General features: G+C 37.1%; 1 pseudogene; it reads right to left on the bottom strand.

Annotated features, from left to right (window-relative positions):
• Positions 1 to 1,263: 1,263 nt before the first annotated feature.
• LOC112484546 lies at positions 1,264 to 1,385 on the bottom strand (annotated as a pseudogene).
• Between the last annotated feature and the right edge of the window lie 12,182 nt (positions 1,386 to 13,567).

Below are 13,567 nucleotides of genomic sequence, written 5' to 3'. Positions count from 1 at the left end.
GCATCCTCATGAAGTAATTTGCCCAAGATCACAGAAATATTAGGAGACAGAGTCAAGATTCAAATCCAGATAGTTTGACTCCCAAAAGCTGAACTCTTAACCATCATACCAGAAGACCTTTGTAAATGAAGACCCAGGTAGTAAAAATGGGAAAGCCAGAGCAGCATGTTGAATCATTCAATCTTTATTATTATTAGTATCATGTGTCAAGCATTTATTCATGCCATGACAGAAGTTATACCAGATAATAATTTTACATTCTCTAACTTCATAATCTAGTGAACAATAAAATAAAGATAGTGTGACTGAGACTAGATGAAAAATGTAGGCTGGTTGCTAAGAGAGCACAGAATGAAATGTGAGCAGTCCCAGGACAGAGGATCAGGGAATACTTCATGGTTGAGCCAGAGTTTGATTGGATCTAAGCATAGTATCTGGGAATTAGAAAGTAAGAATTAGGAGAGCACTTCCAGGAAAGGGAATGACAGAGGGAGAGTCCCAAGGGTACAGTGTGGACAGGGGAAGTACATGGCTTTGGATAAGAACTAGAATGAGAGCAGGAAATAGAGTTGAGAGATTAAGGCTAGGACTTAGAAGACCTTATGTGCTGGGTTAAGGAACTTGCATACAGATTTAAAGGGGATATTGAGTGGTTTTGAGTGTGCTTCAGGAGGATTGACTAGGCAGCAGAGTATGATATAAATTGGAGCTAGGAGTAGCCAAACAAGAGGTTAATACAATTTCTTAGAAGGACTATTAGGCAGTGTGCAAAAGACATGAATTTGAGAGCCATTTTAGAAGCAGAGGCAAAAGCCCTGTTGATTGTGAGAGGTGAGGAAGAGGGAGTTGTTGGAGCCAGTGAGAGTGAGAGTGCCCAGGCCCTCACCCTTGGGTAAGTACGTTTTTCTTTTAGCTGATTTCTTAGCACACCTCACCCAACAAGCATGAGATGCAAGGCCTCCACATCCACTACTCTGCCTTCTGTGACCCTTAATAGAGGGAGAATAATAAAGTTGTACTTTACTCTGAGATGGTAACTGATCAAAATCTTCTTGGTACATATGAAATTGATACTGACAAGTGCCTACACCACTTGAGGAAACTTTGTGAGACTCCACTTAGAAATTTCATTAATTCTTAAGTCACTGTTTATTTTTTTGATAGAAATTTTCTTTTTGTTTTAGGCGCAGCAACCCTTGGTTGACCTCACAGATTGCAAGGACCTTGTCAGCTTACAGTCCCTTATTTTTTTTTTACTTTTTACGCCTACAGCACCAGGTCTTCCTAGGTAGTCTCTCATTCAAGTACTAACCAGGTCCAACCCTGCTTAGCTTCCGAGATCAGATGGGATCGGGCTTGTTTAGGGCGGTAGCATGGCCATAGACAAAAGTTAACATGAGTTTCCTATCTTGTAGAATTGTCAATTCAATGTCAGTTGGCTATCTAGTTGTCATACAAAAAAGCGTACAGACCACATATTGTTACACAGCAGTATAATGTAGCAGAGTATAGACTGTGAGATTAACTGGATAGAAGGGAGTGAGTACTTGCATGGAAGTAACATTTTATCTACCATAAAAATGCATAACTTCTACAAAACTCACAAACTGAAAAGACAGTCTGATAAATCCAAGATTTGTAAACAACTGCACAAAAGCCACAATATTTGGGAAAAGAGGAAAAGTTTATATAAGTGGCAGTTTTAAAAATGTAACCTTTTCCCTACTTTCTATTACATATTAACATATACATAATTGAAAATATGTTACAACTGATGTCTGGAAAAGAAGTTCAAAATTTCCAAACTGGATTTTCCCATCACATTTACTGTATAATGTAGCTATTAATACTGCACAAGTACAATTAAGCAATGTTTAATTACTTTTAAACAAAGATAAAGGGATTTTCTCCCTCAAAAGAAGTTTTAAACATGAAAACCTATGTTTATAAAAATTATAAACTCAATAATCTAAATATTTCAGATGAAAATCATTACAAACTTCTCAAATGTTCTTTATATTTCAGGTATGTTGACCTAGTCATCTAGCATAGACTTCTTCAGAGATATTTCAGTCTCTCTCTCTTCACTGGATGCTTATAGTCACTGTTCTTGAAAAGAGTAAGGGGAACTCCCAAAGTAGCTTAGTCAGAGAATGGTATGTTGAGTTAATTGCTCACTCAGATCTATTTTGTTCTGAATATGTAAAGGATAGTAATATATATACAGTTGTCCCTTTTCTTCTGCACGTGCCTTATCTCCACTCCCCTTTGTGAATTTGGATTTTTGAATCGACCCCTTTTCAATCATTGTCTCAGTTTGTCACTATGTATGCTGAACGTTCATTACTATCTTGCTATAGCAAATCTCTTCTTATTTTAAGCTTATAATGCCCTGTTCCTAGTAAGGGTTGCACTCCTCTGATTTTATCAGCCTACTAGTCACCTTACTCCTAATTATGGTTTTTTTTTTTGTCATTTTGTTTTAAGTGAACTGAAACCTATTTCAGTATTTCCTGTAATGCAGGACTTGTAGTGGAGAATTCCCTCAATTTTTGTATGTCTGGAAAAGTCTTTATTTCTCTTTCATATCTAAAGGAGAGCTTTGCTGCTTACATTATTCTTGGCTGGTAGTCCCTTTCATTTAATAGTTTGAATATTGGTTTCTACTCCTATCTGCCTTGTATTGTTTGTGCTGAGAAGTCCGACGATAATCTAATGGGTTTGTTTTGGATCTCACTGAGTATTTTCAGAAGTACCATTCTGAATTCTCTGTTATTTAAGTTGTATATTTCTATGTCTGTAAGTTTATTTCCTGGAGATTTTTCTCTTTCTTTCTGAGATGCCTTGTCACCTTGGTTGTTCTTGGTGTTTAACGGACTATTTCTCTGCCTGGGCATTAATGGAAGTGTGTTTTGCTTTTTTTTCCAGAAAGAAGATTCATTATATAATGGTCCCTAGCCTGTTGCAAATAAGGTGTTTTTCTTTTGGTTTCCAGTAGGTGACATCTAAGCCTCTTGGATCTCTGCTTTATATAAAGTCTTAATAATGTCTTTTTTTCCTTATAGATGTTTAATCACGCTCGCTATCCTCAGTCTCAGTTCCTGTCAGTGTTAGCGACAGTTTCAGTAGCATTTGCTCAGATTTCCCTGGGGCTCTGCAGTGATTGGTCTCAGAGAGAGAGTTCCTCTGGGTTGGGGGTTGGGGGCTGTGGCTCAGCCTCAGTTTTGCAACTGTGGCTGGTAAAAATCAACAGCTGTTTCTCTGCTGTCCCTGCTTTTCTGCCATCCCTGTTTCTCTGCCTTCCGCCCTGATAACTGGACACTGCCGCTGACCGCATGGAGCTCACAGCACTCCCAGGCAGGGTTGTTCAGGGAACTTGCTGCACCTTCTCCCCTCCCCTTTCTCCTACAGGGAGCTCTGGCTGCAAGAGGCAGCTTCTTTGTTCCCAGTCTACTGCCCGACACCTGGGGTTCTGACCTGTGGTAGCTCTTATGCGCAGATCCCATGAGCAGATGTGCTGGTGTGCAGTTTGGGTGTTTTTTGTTGACTTTTATATATTCAGCTTTCTGGCTTGTAGGGTTTGTGCTGAGAAGTCTGATGACAATTTGATGGGTTTTCCTTTACAGGTTATCATCTTTTTTTCCCTGACTTATATATTCAGCTTTTGTTGTTTCAAAGGGAGAGATCTGGGGACATCTCTCCTCCACGATGTTTAATCCAATCCTAATTTGTTCTGAGATCTCAAGACAGTGGAGTTGGGGGAGGGGAGGAGATGATGTAGTCTTTTGCAAAAGGCTCTGAGAGCATTTATATAATTTATAAAGTGATCACTCAATAAATCCAGTACCCATCTGACACCATACATAGTTATTATAATACTACTCACTGTATTCCTCATGCTATAGTCTACATCCCCCATGATTATTTTGTAACTATCAATTTCTACTTCTTAATCCCCTCCGCTTTCACCCATCTCTCTACCCCACATTCTAGCAACCATCAAGTACATTCTGTATCTATGAGTTTATTTCTGTTGTTTGTTTGTTTTCTAGCTTCCACATATGACATCTGTCTGACTTACTCCACTCAGCACAATACTCTCTAGATACATCAATGTTGTTGCAGATGGCAAGATTTTGTTCTTTTTTTATGGCTGAGTAATATTCTATTGTACACGTGTACTACCTCTTCTTTATCTATTCATCCATTGATGGACACTCAAGATGCCTTCATATCTTGGCTCCTTTAAATAATGCTGCAGTGAACATATGGTTTCGCATTTTCCTTCAAAGTAGTGTTTTGGGTTTCTTTGGATAAATACCCAGAAATGGGATAACTGGGTATTTCTTTTCTCTTGTTATAGCCTTTGTTTTAAAGTGTATTTTGTCATATATGAGAGGTCTCGGCTTGATTGACCCAAGGTCTGACTCTTATCCAAGGCCTTACTGATCTAAGGCTTGACTGGCCCAAGGTCTGGCTGCTCCAAGGTCTGACTGTGATCCAGGACTATGGCTAGAAATAGGAACCCTAAGACTTAAAAAATATGTAAACAGACTTGAGTTTACTGTATCACACATGTGTGGCTGAACGCCACTTTTTTACTCTGCTATGTGAGAGCCATGTGGTCCCCGAAAGAAAACTGAAGGAACAGAAGGGGAGAACAGAAAGGGAGCACAAGAAAGCAGAACAGAAATGCGTGCAAGACTGCACGCCCATGCAATAGACTGCACTCCCCAATAGAACTGCACTTCCCAACAGAAGTACACTCTGCACAATAAAGTTGGTGCCTGTCGTTTCATCCTCATGTCTGCCTCTTGTGCATTCTTCCAACTGGGCATTACACTATTGAACCTTCCCTTCTTGGTCAGCAATAACACTGACACTAATACTAGAGAGAGCTGACACAAACTGTTTGGCCCTGACAATGTATATGTACTGCTAACCCAGCTTCTTTTTTTTTTTTTTCATTTTTATGAAAACTTTTTTTTCATCCCTTTACTTTCAGTCTGTGTCTTTCAATCTGAAGTGAGTCTCTTGTAGACAGCATATGTAAGGGTCTTGTTTTCTTATCCATTTAGCCACTGTATCTTTTGATTGGAGCATTTAATCCATTTATAATTAAAGTAATTGTTGCTATATATGTAGTTATTGCCATTCTATCATTCATATTTTCTATCTTTTCTTTTTTTTTCCTTTCTCTTCTTAAAGTAATACTTCTAACATTTCCTCTAATATTGGCTTGGTGGTGATGAACTCCTTTAGCTTTTTGTTGTATGGTAAGCTCTTTAGTTGTCCTTTGATTCTGAATGGTAGCTTTGCCGGGTAGAGTAATCTTGGTTGTAGGTCCTTACTTTACATCACTTTAAATATTTCATGCCAATCTCTTCAGACTTGGAAAGTTTCTGTTGAGAAATCAACTGACAGTTTTATGGGTGTTCCCTTGCAGGTAACTAAATGCTTTTCTCTTGCTGTTTTTAAGATTCTCTCTTTGTCTTTAACTTTTGGCATTTTAATTGTGATGTGTCTTGGTGTGAGTCTCTTTGGCTTCATCTTGTTTGGAACTCTCTACACTTACTGGGTCTGTATGTCTATTTCCTTCACTGGGTTAGGAAGGTTTTCAGTCATTATTTCTTGAAATAAGGTTTAAATTCTTTGCTTTCTCTCTTCTCCTTCTGGTAGTCCCATAAAACAAATATTCATATTCTTAATGTAGTCCCAGAGGACCCTTAAACTATCTTCACTTTTTTGGATTCTTTTTTCTTGTTGCTATTCTAATTGGGTGTTTTCTGATATCTTATCTTATAAATTGCAGATTCTATCCTCTGCTTCATCTAATCTACTGTTAGTTCCTCCTAAGCTATTTTCATTTCCGTTATTGTATTCACTTCTGACTGGTTCCTTTTTATGTTTTCTATCACCACTTTTATGTTTTCTATCTCTTTGTTAAAGTTCTTGCTGAGTTCATCTACTCTTCCCCTAAGTTTATTGAGCATCCTTATAGCAAGGGTTTCCAGAACTCTGCATCTGGAAGATCGCTTGTCTCCATTTTGTTTAGTTTGTTTTCTGGAGCTTTGTTCTATTCTTTCACTTAAGTCATGTTCCTTTGTCTTCCCATTTTGGCTTCCTACTTGTGTTTGTTTCTATGTACTAGGTAGGGCTGCTATGTCTCTTGGTCTTAGTAGAGTGGCCGTATGTGCTGTGTGCTGTGGGGCCCAGTGGCACAGTCTTCCCTGGTCACCAGAGCCAGATGTTCCAATATGTCTCTTATATGGGTTGTGTGTTCCCTTCCATTGTAGTTGAACCTTAGTTGCTTTTTGTGTATCAATGGGAGGGATTGACTCTTAGGCTGATTGGTTGTGATGACTGGCCATGACCAGTGGAGGAGCTGTTGTGCAGGGGCTGACCCTACAGAGCAGGATTAGCTTTAGCAGGGCTCTAGAGCCTGCCCTGTCTTCCTTTGGGTGTGTCACCCTCAGATGTGACCTCTGGGTGGTGCTCTAGCTCAGACCAAAGCTGGCCAATGGATGTGCGGTACAGGGCCTCTTGGGAGGGGCCCTACCAGAGGCCAAGTTATACTGTAGCCTGTGCTCTGCCAGTAGATGGCCGCCATCCATGCTGGGCTTAGAAGTACCTTGAGAGGCAAGACAAAAACAGGCCAGCTGCTGCTAGTGTTGGGCTTTGGGTTGCTCAGCAAGAGGTACGGGGCACGCTAAGGTCAGACACTGCTTGTTTAGGGTTTGTGAACCTATGAGAGATTTTAGGAAGTCTGCTACATGAGCCAAGACAGGCTGTTTGTATGGAAAAACCACTGGAAGCAGCCAGGGTGGGCTCGCATGTTGGGAAGGGTAGAGTTTCAGGGAATTGCCAGGGCGGGGTGACCAGTGTTAGCTATGTTTATGAAGACTCAGATACAGTGCCCACCTGGGACTACAAGCTGGGTGAGGGAAGGCTCAACAAAGGAACAATACCTCTGCCAGCACTTCTGTCTGGGAGAAATCCGCCCCTCCAGGCCTTGCCCTGAAGCCAGACAACTTAGTTCCTTCACATATGTCTCTGGTTCCTTTTGAGCTGCTGCCCCAAAGCTAGAGCTCAGAGTTAATGAGTCCGTCAGTGAGTAAGTCTGCATGTGGGCTTCTTAAGAGGAAAGTCTGTGACTCCCACAGCCCTCTGTCTCACTCAGCCATAATCTCTGCTGATTTTCACAACCAGAAGTTATGGGTACTTTTCTTGCCCGCACTGAAACCCTGGTGCTGGGGAGTCTGGTGTGAGCCCAGGACCCCTCGCTCTTCCAGTGGGACCTCTGCAGCTGAGATATTTCTCTCAGTTCTTAACTGCCACATGTGGGTGTGGGACCAGCACGTGTTATGTCTCTGCCTCTTCTACCAGTCACAAGGTGGTCTCTTGTATGTGTCCCCAGTTTTAGGACTTCTGTTCAGCTAGACTTCAAGTGACCCCCAATGATAGCTATTCTGTAGTTGTAATTTTGATGTGGTTGTGAGAAGAGGCAAGCACAGCATTCACCTATTTCAACATCTTTACTGGAAGCCCTCAGTTGTCTCTTTTCCTCCCAAATCAAAGACTTTAGAGGAGAGGACTCTCTATTTCCCTTCTGCTTTATTTCTTCCCAGAATGCGAACAGAACCCCTGGAGTAGTAGGGGTCACCTTGCAATCAGGAGGAAGCACATGCCAGAGCCGGCAGAGCAAGGAAATGAAACTCAAGCAGTTGTATGAACCCTGTTGGGCTAGCAGCATCGCATTGCATTACCCCAGGGGCCTGCATCCACAATGTAGCCTCTGCATGTGGAGTGCACTGGACCACAATTCTACAGGCTACAATATATATGAGATCCTTTGGAATCATATAACACTGCAGCACTGATTTTTTAAAAATTTTTATTAATCCTTCTTTGGTTTACTCACAGTAGTCAGGTTGCAATGATATGCAGCCAAACACAATCTTAAATGATTAGCTAGAGAATTAACATAATCATATTTCCTATTCAAAACTTTGCTCTCAGGATTCAGAAGCATAAACTTGAATCAAGTCCTAGGACAATTCAAGTATCTTCCATGACAGTTATGAAAAGTGGACTGTAATAATCACTCTATTAGTGTGATTCATTTGACGAGTTTATTTTCTTGCCAACCCAGTATCTTCTAGGAACCCAGCTTCTTCAGAAAGGATAATTAAAGGAAGGATGAGGTTGGAAATATTGGACTTTAAATCAGACATTAGGGCATAATTAAACAATCGGAACTATACTTTATGTTATGTAAATGCAAGAGGTGGCTGTTCTTCAACTCCATATCCAAGTATTCACATATCTGTCATGACTACCTTCCGGTATATAGAATCTGTGTGTATTGTCATTAAACTGATTCATCCTCATGTTGTCTTGCTCAAACTATTGCATTTGCCTTGTACTTGATTTCCTTGTCTTTATTTTATTTTCTTTCTAATTGAGTCTCCATATTACCAGAGAGTTGTCTTTCTCAAAATCACATTTCTCACTATCACTTTTCTTCTTTAAAACTTTACTTAGATAATTTCTGCCTTCTGGATAAAGTCCAGATATGTTAACGTGCCACACTAGGTTCTTTATATTGTGGCAGTGTTTGATTTTCCAGTTTCAGCTTTTGTCACTAACCCAAACTTGACAATTTCTAAATAGAGTGTGACATTTATAATTGTGGGCCTTTCTTGTTCATGGGTTTTCTTTCTGTCAAGAATGTTCTCTTTCCTTTCAACTTTCATCATTCCTCTTGATCTTCCTTTAAGGCTCAGCAGATAGAGCCATCTCAAAAGTTTTTCCCGATCTATCCAGGCAGTTGGTTATTCCTTACCCTACATTATTCTGTGTATGTCACTTGGAATGACCTCATAACAACGCTTAATTTGCTCTATTAAAATATTCAGTTTTCTTCTTATCTGTCTCATTTTCCAGATTATGAGTCCCTAAGGGTTCATGGGTATATATTATATCTCAGTTTTTAGTATAAGTGTTCAGCTTAATTTTTTTTTAAACTTAGAATTTAATCTAAGTTATTGTCTCAATCATAAACTACCTAATTAATTCAAAGATGGGAATCAAGTGATCAAAAATTCCAAATGTGAAGCTTCTGAATTATTCCAAGTCAGAGTCGAGCCTTGAATTATTTTGGAAATAACTAATCTGAGACCATTAGTAGAGACTTTGAATTGCTTTTAGTATAATATCAGTGCATAACTATCAACAGATATTCATTTATATATCTTTACATGCTTAACCGTAGAATACATATATTAATATATTTTCTTACTAACAAGACAAAACAATATTTTAAGAGATTATATTGTATAAACACATATGTTAATCTTCTGTTGGCTTGGATAAGAATTCATCTAATTTGATTTAGATGAAAGTGGTATAAACAAAGCTTATTGATGTCAAAGGAGCCTATTGTATTTAATGTTGATGGATGCTCACACTGTTAATTCATATATGGTTCCAATATTAATGAGTGGGAACATTGCTTTTAGGTGCAAGCCTGCTAATAAATAAAACTTGTTATAAAATGTCATATAGTAGGCATACCTCTCTCCATTGGAAAAAAAGTACAGCCTAATGTTTGTACATCTCAGGTCTGAGGGAATTGGGTTTGAAGACAGATGACTAATTACTGTGTTTTGTTTTGGAAATTTTCAGTTTTCCATGAGAAAGTGGAGCCAAGTGGGCACTGCATTCATAAAATTTTACAGAGTAGAGGTACCCCTCTATTCTCTCTTCCCTCTTCCATCTCTTCCCTCTCCTTCCTCTGCCAAAACAACGTTTTATTTGTTTGTACTTATTCTATTCTTTACTTTAAAGTACAGCATTTTATTTGTTTTTGTGTTTTTTTCTCATTCTATTTTTTTCTTTAAAACACATCGGTATAATCTGTGTGATATATATATTGGTGAGAAAATTAACTTTACACCAAAATAATTAACAATCAATATATCCTATTTAAATATACATTCCAAAAGTGGTTAGTGAGCATTTTAAAGATCCTAATTAAAAGTCCACACTTCAAGGGAGGTGCAAACAGACACTTAAATAGCACCATCTAAATTTGTGCTAGCTCTTTGCTATTCAAAGTCTGGTCCAGAAACCAGTAACTTAGGCATCAACTACAATTTGTTAGATCATAGGCTGTCAGACCTTCAATCCAGACATAATGAATCAGTCTGCATTTTAACAGAGTCCTAGAGGATTCTGTGAGCATTTAATTTGAGAATCAGTGTACTAGGCAGTTTGTTAATTAGCATAAGAGATGTTAGAAATAATTTTTTCATGGGTGAAGTGAGTAACGACCAAACATTTGATTTGTTAGAAATATTATACAGATACCTTCGCCCATGCCGGAATTATAGATAAGAATCTGGGGGAGCTCATTAGCTTTTGAGATGGTACCCCGAAATAAATCTAGAGCTCATTTGGTCTTGTGTTCTCTACTTAACAGAATATTCTGGCATCTGATTGACTGCAAGGTTAGCTGACCCTGCTGTCAAAATATTTTTATATTTGCTTTGGAATGAAACTTTCTTAAAAGTCTTTTTCTTTTCATTGTCTACAAGTACAGAGAATGAGAATGCCACATGATTGCTTTTGTACTTGCTTGATAGTAATGTTTGTATGTATATGTTTATAAATTTGTATGTCTGAGTTGCCTTACATTATATCATAATAACATGCCACCTGCTAGTGAGCTCAGAAATCACTGGGAGCTTGGGCATTTAACCAGAAAGTGTCCTACAATTTTAAAAGACCAAATTGGTTTGGGGCATTTTAGAACATACACTTGAAATCTACACGGCCCTACGATTTCTTGTCTAGTGGTCATCTTGGCTTACAGATAGTCTTATGACTGAAATTATTTTGTATTCAAGGAAAGCCTTCGGCCCAGGTAAGAGTTAAGACTATAACTAATGATATTCTATTCTGAATGCAACTAGTGGGATTATATGTTCATTTTTGCAAAAAGTGCTTGGCCCTGGAGTGCTATTCTTCTTCATGGCATCATGTTAATTGCCAAAAGATGGCACAATTAACACGATGCACTTCATAGATATTTCTGCAACATTCTCTTAGTTGTCATTCTCAGGTAAGGGACCAATTCTGTTTCTTTACATATCTTTAATTTCATTATAAATTAGCATAAGAAAGCCTAACCTATGGTCTTTACAGAAACTTTGATTTTTGCTCTCATTTTTGTTATCTTTTTCTTTTGCTTACTTTTAATTTAATTTGCTCTACTTTTTCTAGTTTCCTAAGAGGCATCTTAGATGATTGGTTTTCCCTATTTTTCCCCAATGTATGAATTCAGTGCTATAAATTTCCCTTTAATCACTGCTTTTGATGCATCTCCAAATTTTGATAAATTGCATTTTCATTTAGTTAAAAATATTTTAAAAATTTTTTGAGATTTCTTCTTTGACTCATGTTATTTAGAAGTGTGTTTTCTAATCTCCATATATCTGAGGGGTTCGTAGCTATCTTTCTGTTATTCATTTCTAGTTTCATTCTATTGTTATCTGAGAGCAGACATTATATAATTTCTATTCTTTTAAATATGTTAAGGTGTGTTTTATGGGCAAAATGTGATCTATCTTGGTTAATGTTCACTTTGAACTTGGGAAGAATATGTATTCTTCTGTTAGAGGTGGTGGTCTATAGATGTCAATTATATCTAGCTGATCAATGATGTTGAAGTTAATTATGTCTTAACATAAAAATGTTAAGACATTTTCTCCCTACTGGATCTATTCATTTCTGATAGTGGGGTTCTTAAGTCTCCAAGTATGATAACGGATTCACCTGTTTTTCATTGCAGTTCTAGCAATCTTTGCCTCATATAGTTTTATGTTCTGTTGTTAGGTGCATACACCTATATCAGAGAATTGATCTCTTTATCATATGTAATGCCCTTCTTTATACTTGATAACTTTCTTTGCTTTGAAGTTTGCTCTGTCTAAAATTAATATAGCTAGCTATTCCTGCTTTATTTTGTTATCATTTACATGGTATATATTTCTTCACCTACTTATTTTATGTTTTAGTGTATGCAGGGAAGTTTTTATTTTATTTTGCTTTTAGCTCCCCACCTCAGTTTTAATGAGATGTAATTGACATATAACATTGTATAAGTTTAAGGTGTATAATGTGATGTGTAGAATCTCAAACAGCTGAACTCATACAAACAGAGAGTGTATTGGTGGTTGCCAGAGGCTGGGAGGTACAAGAAATGGGGATATGTTGGTCAAAGGGTATAAAATTCCACTTATTTTAATCTACATGTTTCTTTATATTTAAAGAGAATTTCTTGTATATAGTCAGGTCTTGTTTTCTGATCCACTCTAACAGTTTGTCTTTTTAATTGGTAAGCTAAATTTAGAACACTGACATTTAAATTAATTATTGATATATTTGGATTAATATCTACCAAATGTGTTACTATTTTCTGTTTGTTGCCCTGGTTCTTTGTTTCTATTTTTGTGTTCCACTCTTTTGTGGTTTTAATCAAACATATATGATTCCATTTTCTCTCTTTTCTTAGTGTATCAACTTTACTTCTCTTTTTTCTGAAAACTTTTTTTTTTAGTAATTGCCCTTGAGTTTGCAATATACGTTTACAACTAATACATGTCCACTTTCAATGAACACTATGCCACTTTATGAATAGTGTAAGTACTTTATAATAACAAAAATAATCCTAATTCTTCCCTCCCATCCCTTAAATCTTTGCTGTCAATCATTTAACTTATTTAATATATATGTATATATGGGTCTACAAGTAACAAATTCCCTCAATATTTGTTTGTCCGAAAAAGTCTATTTTTTTCTCTATTTTTGGAGGATAATTTCATAGAATATAGAATTTTAGGTTGGTATTTATTTTTCTCAACACTTTAATATTTTACTCCATTCTCTTATTGCTTACATGGTTTCTGAGAAGTCAGATATAATTTTTATCTTTGCTCCTTTATAGGTAATGTAACTTTTCCCCTCTGGCTTTTTCAGATTTTTTTTTCTTTATCTTTGATTTGCTATAGTTGGCACAGGATTGTTTTTTATATATTTTTTAATTTGGTGCCTGATATTATTTTGGGGAAATTCTCAGTCATTATTGCTTCAAACATTTCTTATATATTTTTTGCTTTCTTTCCTTCTGATAGTCCCATTTCATATATGTTTTCCCATAGTCTTTGTATATTTTCTTCTGTTATTTTTCAGTCTCTGTTCTCTTTGTTTTTAAGTTTTAGAGGTTTCTATTGATATATCCTCTAGCAGAGATTCTTTCCTCAATCGTGTCCAGTCTAATAATAAGTCCATGAAAATAATTTCTTACTCTCATTACAGTTTTTTGATCTCTAGCATTTTTGTTTGGTTCTTTCTTTGTATTTCTGTGTCTCTAATTACATTGCCAATCTGTCCTCTCACTTTCTTTAGATTTGTGTTAGCATGATATATCTTTCTTCATTAAAAGAAATCTATATACATATTTATATTTAAGATGGCTTTCTTATAGAAAACATATAATTGGATC

Source organism: Pteropus alecto, unplaced genomic scaffold, assembly GCF_000325575.1.
Source record: "Pteropus alecto unplaced genomic scaffold, ASM32557v1 scaffold117, whole genome shotgun sequence".
Lineage (NCBI taxonomy): Eukaryota > Metazoa > Chordata > Mammalia > Chiroptera > Pteropodidae > Pteropus > Pteropus alecto.
Note: the sequence above shows the minus strand (reverse complement) of the source record. Positions and strands in the feature narration are given on the sequence as shown.